Here is a 10,171-nt window from a genome sequence, read left to right on the forward strand (position 1 = left end):
CCAAAATATATTACCATTACTGTTGTTATTTAACTATCCACAGTTCAGAAGCTGGTGATCAAATAAATCAGATTTCTTCACAGCTGTCTCTTCCTCAGTAATCTTTGGTATTCTCCAAGAAATATGATAATATATGTGAATAGTGGAGAAAGGAGATGTTGAAGATTTAAATTTTGGATTTAGGTCCCTTTATGGATCTAGTGCTTTTCTCTTCCCTCTTATGTATGAGAATATGCACAGCTTGCTGCCTTAACATCATAAACAACATCATGATACCATATGTATTCATAAATTCAATCTATGCTGCAGAAAGGTGAAGGGGTTTTTTGTTTATTTTTTTTTTACAGAGATACACACAAAGCTCTTGGATCAGAGGCAATATCTTTTATTAGACCAACTAAATAGTAGCAAAAAAATTCTTTCTTTGCAAGCTTTCAGGTACACACACCCTTCTTCAAGCTGAGGAGAAATCAAAGATTGTAAAAGTTGTCTTAAGTAGAAAATAAACTTCATTTCCCACAGGGGAGATAGAAGCTGGAAATGTATTCCCCTGTGTCTGAGAGTCCTTTTGTAAGACTGTTGCTCTGTGATGTGCAGATTAGGCTATCTTCATCCCTGGAGGTGTCCAATGTGAAAGGCAGCCAGGGAGACCAGAATTCCTTCTTTCTCATCTAGAAATGAAGTTTATATTTCCAAATGGCTAAAATACAAAATCTTCCATGTGTTAGGGATCAATTTTATAGTCATGTTGGTCTGGGGAAAAAGAGATACACAAAGCTCTTGGATCAGAGGCAATATCTTTTATTATGTGGTTTTTTTTACAGGAACTTCATGTTATTTAGTGGACTACCGTTGGCCAAGTAGAAATTTCAAAGTTCTGGAACTTTGCTAAATATACAACAATAAGTTGTTTCTAAACTGATTATGAAAAGACCTTCAGCCTTAAGGATGAAGGCGATATAGTGTGAATGGGGAGCCTAATAAGACTGAATTTTCTTGGAAGTCACTTCCAGACCTTTTACTGCATATGAACCCATTATTTACAGTGGGGCTGCAGGGAGATTCAGCAGTCTGCTCAGTACTACATTTTGTAGAATTTGGCACTCAGTTTTAGATTCACAGGAGGATTTAGGTACCTAAATCCAAAATTACAATGCTTAATCTCTTCCTTCATCCAACAGCTGTTGCTCCCAAACTTGGAAGCACCTAAAAGCCTTAGGCACATCAATTTTCACCTGTACAGTTCCTGGAGTACCTGAAGGTATAACCAGAAATGCAACGGTCATGATAACTGCACAGTTCAGCACCTATCTAACAACTGAGTATACATATTAAGTTCTTCCACCTAAATTGCTTGTTGATCCTGATGTTATTGGCATTCTTGGAGCATATGCAACAGACCAGATTCCTCAAAAAAAAGTCAGAAGAGAAAGTAACGATTGTTCTACTTCCCTTAAGTCAGAGTACTCCCCCCAGAATAGAAGAACCAAGTTCAATTACCTTCTCTCTCTAGGAGGATTGAAACCCACAGGCCTAACTTCTAAGAGCATGCTTCTTCCAGGCAGGTTGGTGGGATGTTCTCAATCCTACCTTTTGAAGTTGGCCACTTTGCATAGACTATTGAATTGGGATAGAGAACATGGTACTCTGGGGATGCACTTGGTAGTGGAAAACCTGGGTTCTAAACTTGTTTCAAAGAGCATTTACTTATGCATCCCGCCATTACACTAAGATAATGGAAATAATCAAAGTTGTTCATGTAAGGAGAGAGTCACTGTTCTCCTCTGAAGGGATTCAGGATAGGTAAAATACATCCAAGATGAGTAAGTGTATTTGTGCCAAGCTTTATTTATCTTGAGAATTTTGTATTTATACTTCATTTGCTTCCACAATTTTGCCAACGTCTAACACCTTGTTTAAGACACAGTCATGAAAATTACTTACTGGATTTTTCTTGCTAATTCCCTCATCAGTGTGGGAATGTACTTTGTTGTGTCTTCTAAGTGTATCATCCAATCTGATCTTAAGAGACTTACAGGATATGGGCCTTATACCTTCTTCGTGGGAAAGTTGTTTCACAAGCTAGTCCCTCTTGGTGCTAGGAAATATTTGTTAATATTCAGCTTATACTTCTTTCAATCAGTTTATTCTTTTTACTCTTTGTTATACCCTCAGGGTCATTAAAAACAATGCACCACTCTCCCTGCTCTCTATCTAAACAGACACTTATAGAAAGTTATCAGAATCCTTAGTTATTAGTTAGTTCAACCAGATGTGTTTTTTATTTTCAATATATCTTGATAAAACAATCTCTCTAACCCCCAAATCAAGATCATTGTTTCTTTAAATTTTTTTCAATATATCAATATCTTTCTGGCCTAACAGACTGAGAACCATAAATATTCCCTTTAGGATTGCATAAAGTAGTATTAGAGTGATATTGTAGCTGCAATGTTGTCCAGGAATTATGCACAAGGCAAGGACTTTCTTTTCATGATATCTTTTATTGAACCAACTGCAGACTTGGGGTCAAGTTAGACAGGCTTTCAAGCACTTGACATGTGATCTAAAGAAGAATATCTTGCACTTTGAAAACCTGTCCAACTCAATCCCAACTCTGCAGTTGGTCCAATAAGAGATATAACCCAAAGAAAACTGTATTGTATAAAGAGCATTCATTATCTGTCTGATTCACAATATAAAATTTGACAAGCTTTAGTTCAAGTGTCCCTTGCACCATTTCTAAGTGCGGGGACACTAATACACAAGGCATAGGAGGCTGCTGGAGTGTGGCAATTGCCATGCTCTAGCCTGACATGCAGCCCCCGCACTCGTGTATAGGTGCCCCAGATTTCCCAATTTTACTACCATATTGCTTTACTTGCTTTCAACTGTTAACCCTTGGCTTTTATTATCTTTTTCCAAGTGTCTCTACTGAATATATACTCCTGATTATTGTTGATACTGGACAGCAAGTGAAGCAATATGTTTCCACTTTAGCATTGCCTAGATTTCATATAAATAAAGGTGTCTGTTAGACCCCGACTCCATGCGGCGTCCCATGACTAGGGAGACAATGATCCAATTGCTCATGGATCCTGTTACTTATTAGCCAGAGCAAGCAGGGAGCAAACACCATCACACACTGCTCACAACAGCTTTATTCAGAATGGAGACAGCTTCGGACTAGTTCCCAGAAAAACAACAAACTGGGGAGCCGCACTGAACTTTAGTTCTTTTCGTAGTTCATACACCCTGGTTCATACTTATTAACATTCACTCCACCTCCACCCCTCTTCCTCCCATCTCAAGCTCTGCCTTGGTTTACTGTTTACTTCATTAGCATAGAATTGCCTATGCATCTCATTCATTTGCATGCCTTTCTGCTAAGAGAGCACGCGGAAGACTTTGACTTCGCTTCCTTCGGTCACTTGCTGGTTCTTTGCTGATTTCAGCACCATTTCCAAGGTCTTTTTGCTTTATCTCCTGACGATAGCTGGTGGGCTGCATCTTGTTCTTCTTATACCATGTATGCTACACGCTACCCCATTGTTAGAAAACTACTTACTTAAGCATTTGCAAAGTTAGTTACTTGTAATATATTACCCTGCCTTGTGACCAGCAGCTTTTGCTGAGACACAGGAAAAAGCCTTTGTATTCAGCTGCAAATCCAGTACTTCCCAAAATCCAAATAGTGTCACTCTAACAGTGTCTAATGAATTTGGGCTTATTAATCATACTTTCAATACTCCGCCTGGACATCTTCCCATCCAGCACGGTTCACTACCATTATCATTAACTTTGGTTTATTATCCTTTGTCCAGTTGCCAGCCCCACTTGAAAACATGCTCACTCAAGAAACTTCCTAATTATTTTTTAAAAGATCTTATGCCATGCTTTTATACAGTCTAGATACCTTACATATTCTTCATTCCTGTTCTTGGTTAATTCTGTAAATCTATTTTACCAAGAGATCACTGCGAGAGGGCAATACAGTCCAAGGAATGTTAACAACCAGAATCTCCAGTAAAGCAGGAATCAAGGAAGCAAATCAAGTAAGTGAAAGAAATGGAAACAATGACCCTAGAACTCAAGAATACCCATACAACTTTTATACTGGGTCCTGCATCTTTGTTTTCATTATTCATTTATGTGCTGTCTCAAGAATTCATATAGTCTAACTGTGTACTTACTGGAAACATGGCCTTGTATTTGGTACTTGACCTCTAAATTGCTTCAGTAAATCTGCTATTTTTATATGGGAACTACTTTGGTCCTATTGATAAGCCCATGACCTTTCCTGATCACGGCTCTGTTTCATCAAGTGAAAAGTCTGTCTGGGCCAAATGATCCTTTGAACTAGCACTGTTGAGGCATACCAGTTTCTCTAGCAAATGATACATACAGGAGTGATATAACTAGCATCTTTGATTCCAAATCGTAAATGATTATGTACACCTTTACAGTTGGGTTGACTAGAGGCACTATTCAGCTTCAATCCAGCTCAAACTTTTGTTTCTGGAACTGTGGTGAGACACCTTAACCAATGCTCCACTGCACATTTATGGATGTGTTATGTACTAAGGTCTACATCCTGGTCTCGTTGAAAAATAATTAAAAAAAAAATCTCTTTGAAAGAGTATTTATTTATGCTCAACTACCTCATAACTTTAAGAAACCTGCTGCTGTCACATTGCAGTTTTATTGCTTTGATTTTTGTTTCTCTTCTTTTTATTAGAAAGACAGCCTGAGAAGTATGGGGACTCTATTCACTGATAGATGAGTCCACTAACATTTATTTGCTTTCTTTCCACCTTGATCTTCCTTGAAGAGAAGTAGATTCAAACTAAAACACACCCCAAAACTGAGGAACTTCACAGCTAGATAAAGACAGTTATACCTCTACCTGGAGCCAAATAATCACCTGTTTGCAAAAGCTCCCATCACTAGAAAAACATTGATTGATATGGACTATAACAATGGTGGAGGGCTACCTCAAAATAACTAAACGGGAGTGGGAACTGTGAAAGAACAGCTGTCTCGCAAAACAAAGAGAAGCCTCCTTCATTTGACCAAGAAAATGAACCTGTGGCTCCTATTACATTAATTTTAATGGAATAAAAGAGCTAGTGATCAAAGGCACTAACATGACCCTGTCAATGTTCATCATTACACCATTAATAATATAGTTTCAAGTACAAGGACCTCTACTTGCATAGTCTAATGATAACCACCAATTAATAACCAATCAATAAAAAAAACCCAATAAGTTTCTATTTAAGAAACAACTAGATGTTGTTCTGAAGCGTGCAGAGTGTTTTCTCAGGTGGCGTCTGGTTGCTGTCACTTTTAACGTACGGACAGCTGGAGTCTGTATGTTCTGGAAGGCGATGATAACAAGCCATCTTCCAGATCCCAAAGGCAACACAGAAAACACAACTTGGATACAGTGATGAAAGTTCAGAAAGATTTGTTGGCATCAGACAGACAGCACATAGGTTGGTGTGATTAACAGGTTAGTCTAACTTGGTGTAGCTTGTCTTTGACCAGTAGAGATACCATGTCTTATTCATGCACAGAAGTTACACATAAACTAGTTTAAGTCATCAGAAACTGGTTTAAACCTGTAACAGAACAGAAGCTCAGTGCACATAAACCAGTTTCAAAATGGCTGAAACTGGTTTACAATAAACCTGATTGAATGTAGTATTAGATTTAACTGATTTGGGTCAAACCAGTTTATGAAACTTCTGTTGCAGACACTTTCCAGTTTTAAGTTAAATCAGAGTCCCCTAGCATCCCAGCATACTTTCCAGCCCTGGGCTGTGCTGTACTGTCTGCTCCAGCAAGGAAGGGTTGCAGGGGGGAGCAGGGGAGGGAGATGCAGGGACTTCTCCTCCTCCCCCAGCCCCCAGGCAAACCCCAGCTGGGGTCTGGGGCCAGGGAGGAGGGTTAAACCCACCTTCTCCCATGTACAGAGCTTCCCTGCTGCTAAACTTACTGAAACTTACTGCTGGCTGCATCTGTGGACTACAAATCCCAGAGGCACCTGGAAGCAGGAAGAGGAAGTGATAAGCAGGGATCCAGGTTATCCATAAAAAAAAGTGTGTGTGTACACATATATGTATACTCCAGGGAAGAGGGTGGTAGGATTACATCCCTGTCCCCCCCCCCCCCCCCCCAACCTGGTGTGTGTGTGTGTGTATATATATAGTGATGTTTCATTCTAATCATGGAAATGTGGATTTTGGGTTTCTGTTTTAATCCAAAAATTGGAGATTTTTTTTTAATCAGAGAAAAACAAAATCCCTGGTATTGAGCAACCCTGGATAGTCCTGCTGCTGTGATTGTGGCAAATCCCAGAGGCCTTGGGGGCAGCAAAAGAGGAAGCAAACACACAGCCCACGCTGGCTACGTGCCAGAGAGGTGGGCACGCCCCAGCTTCTGGCCTGAGCCGCTGCAGGCATGTGGCTGTACTTCCTGATTCAAAAGTCAATGGGCATCCTGTTTTTTTCCTCAGTTTAAACTAACCTCCACAGACTGAATCGATTCAGCCCTGGACTTTTTGACTGTTTGTACTTAGTCTATGAGGGACAGGTATCCCAACTTCTGTATTTAAAATTGTGTGCCCTCCCCCCCGGCCATTTTATGTCCACTCTTCTCTCTCTCTTTCTATTAGGATGTTCATCTTTATTTGTTTGTTTAATTTGCCATATTCATCCACTTACAGTCTCATTAGTAAGTTCTACCTTTTACTTCCATAGCTCCTGTTTTCATAATCCCACAGTGCCTTTTTGCTTGTTAGTGTAGTTTAATTTTTTCTTTCTTTCTTACAGGGTCATCCAGCAGTCAGAAGGCCCCTTTCTCCCATACTGTTTTTTGGTACCGTAGCTAACTATAGCTTAGCATAATGACAGCCTAACGCAATGGGAATTCCTACACTAGACAGGAAAAACAACAGATAAAATCTAAAGTATAAAGTAAGGCTTTCCTTTCAACACATTTCTCCCTCAAAAGGAAAGAGGAAAAAAAAGTCAGCCAAGGAGAATGATTCCTTTTTGGTAAGGCCTTACCCATCTTTCACTATTTCTTTTCATTCATATTTGCTTTTAAAGATCCTAAAAGAGGGTAATAGGCAACAGAGGCACAGAAAGCTCTTTCAGTGCCTGGGTCAGAGGTATAAGGGGAGTGAGGGATTATACTGATCACTGGTGAGCAAGTGGTGGGGTAGGAGAGGGAAAAAAGTCTTACCTGCTCCAGCTCTCCTCACTTAGATAGCAGCTGCTACTGTAGCAGTGTGGGTGCCTGCTTCTATAGCTGAGAGGCAGGCAGTGGCGGAGGCTCCCCAAGGCCACTCCTAACATCCTGTTCACTCTCCTCCACTGGGAGCAGGACTGTGCCTCCCATGGCAAATGCTTCCCAGGTTGGGGTAGGGTGGGGATGTAATCCTACCACCCTCTTCCCCTGAAACACTACTGGGTATAGGGCTATACCTGCCCAGGTCCTATGGCCAGGCTGCACAGGGCCATGCCTGCCATGACAAAGGCTCCTGGGGAGAAGCTATACTGGCAGTCCTTCTAATTTACCACACACAGCTGGTGCACCACTACTCCTCCTCCTCACCCCCTGCCCCCAATTATGGTATGATCAGAATAAACAATTGCCTCGTTATTTTGACCACCAATTAGGTCTAATTTCCTAAGTTTAGTCCATTATTTTTTGTATAATTCTCTTGTTTATTTCAACACAGTCCTTGGCAGATTTAGTAGACCTATTTGTCTGGAATAATCCAGTTTTTTCTGACTTCTTATTCCTTCTTTAACAACAACTACTGTGCAACAGCAAAATAAAGTCAGGGAAGGTTTTCTATATCCCACTTACTACGTATAACTCTTTTAGTCTGCTTCCCCTTTTCTTATCACTGCAGAGCAAGTATCTTTGATAATGTTAAAAACATGCCTAAAGCAGGTGGTCCTTATTTATTTCTTATTCTGCCCTTACTCAAGAAGCCTAACTTCTAGTGGATGTTGGGTTTTGTAACTATTTAGCAAGGATTTCAGGATTTCACTCAGAACAAAAATTTTCTCACACACATGCAATTTTAAGAACAGAGAAAAGAAGAGAAACTTTGCCAGTAGCCAGTTTGCTGCGGATACTGCAGCCAGTACTTACAATGCTATAATTGTCACACCCACATGTTTTATCTCATGGAATCAGGGCCTGACTTGTTATTTCAACTTAAGCTTGTAGAGCTCATTAAGGCTCAATAGAAATAAGTTTAGTTAATGGTTCACTATTACTTCTGTAATGATCTAAATTACAAAACCTAATCTTAATTCTGTTCTGGGTGGGGCTGGTAGCATGGTTTATTATTAAAGTTGCCTGACACTCACATTTATAAGATCCTTTATTCTATCCCTTATAATGTTGTCAGATTTTAGCTGCTTGGGCTGAAATGTTTTGTCTTGGGCGTCTGCCTTAGGCTGATTTTTCTCTGAAAAATGCCAGCTAGAGCTGTTCAGTTATTTCCAAGAACAAGGCTAGGACAAAATACTTTGTTCTCCAGTGGCTAAGAACATTCTATGAGAACTGTTTGAGCAAATTTTTTTGAGAAGTTCTACTGTCTCCATATTTTTAGCAGGTATTAAAAAAATAAGGGAATATGCACTTGTATCAGTGATGTTCTTTTTCTGTCAACCCTGAAACTTAGCCTACATTTGGGCAATTTATAAACTCAGGAAAGACTTCTTTGAATTTACCAGCAAAAGTCTCTAAAGATTCTGTCCTCCCTGAACATACTTAATCTTTTCTCAAACCGTGGAGTAGGCCTATGCTGTCCCCATGAGAACAATTATGCTCTAGCTGAGAGCTACAAGGGCACATTTGGACCCTTCCAGTAATTGCTGTTTGCAGCTGATCCAGGCTTATGTAAGGCCAGACACAAGAACTGAAAACACAAATTCTCAGTTTCTCAGATTCTCCATAGTACCCTTGCTGGTACCCTGGCACTACTGAGCTGCAAGATGGCAAAGGCACACGACAAGACAGCAAAGAAGTGGTTGATAGGAAGGGAAAAGAGTAGACTAGGACAAAAAATCTCCTAACACTGGAGTGGCAGACAGAAAAACTAATAATAGGAAAAGAGGGGCAGAGACTGTGACTGACCTGACAGGAAGACTATGAGTAGAGCTGGTGGAGATACAGGACTGAGTTGGTATAGAGACTGGAACAAGGAGCCAGGGATACAATAGAGACAAAGCTGGAGAGGAACAGATTAGAGGAGGACAGGAGAAAATAAGTCAAGTTTGTTGGTGACCTGGCAGAAATAACACATTAATATTGCTATCTATTGCTCTCAGTTTCAAGCAGCAGAGGCTTTGTATAGTACAGGGGTGGGCAACATACTGTACAGGGGTGGTCAACGTACAGGGGTGGGCAAGCTGCTGGTGGGCATGGGGGAAAAGCGGCCACCCTTGTAGCTCTACAAAGATGGCTGCTTTTCCCCCATGCCCACCAGCAGCTTCTGCCTGGCTGGTGCTGCTTATCATGGGCAGGCCGGTCCAGACTAGGCATGGAGGGAACCAGGGGTAGAGGTTGGGGCTGTGTGCATGGGTCCCACCTGGTCCAGTGCTGGTTCACGCTGGCCAGGGGGAGTCCAGAGTGGTGTGGGGCAGGCTGGGGCCAGGGCCAGGGCTGTGCACTCAGCTTCTGCTGGGTGCTGGTGGCAGTGGCAGGACACGTGGGCACTGGGCTGGTGTGAGGAGAAGAGGGGGCTGACTGGCCCGCAACAGCTCCCCAGAACTGCCTATGTGGCCCACAGGTCCAAATAATTGCCCCCCGCCCCACCCCGCCCCCCCAGGACAGTAGGTCAGGAAGTTCCAGCACTGTTGACATCCAGCATGGGGGTCAATGTGATGTCACAGTTGGAAAAACTGGCTTTTTTCAATTTTCTTTTCTTGGAAATTTCAAATTAAAACATTTAACTAATGTTAAGAACAGGATACAGGTTTCCAAGTCAAGCACTCAAAAGTCAGAATAAAACCAATGAATGAGTTGCTGCTCATAAATTGAGCACCACACATTCTGTGCCCTGAGTGAAGTAAAGGTACTCTGGAGAAATAGTATTTGGTTATGGAATTAAAGCTTGAAGACCAATGCACATGCACAGCAG

The sequence above is a fragment of the Alligator sinensis genome, unplaced genomic scaffold (genome assembly GCF_000455745.1).
Source record: "Alligator sinensis unplaced genomic scaffold, ASM45574v1 scaffold421_1, whole genome shotgun sequence".
In the NCBI taxonomy this organism is placed as follows: Eukaryota; Metazoa; Chordata; order Crocodylia; family Alligatoridae; genus Alligator; species Alligator sinensis.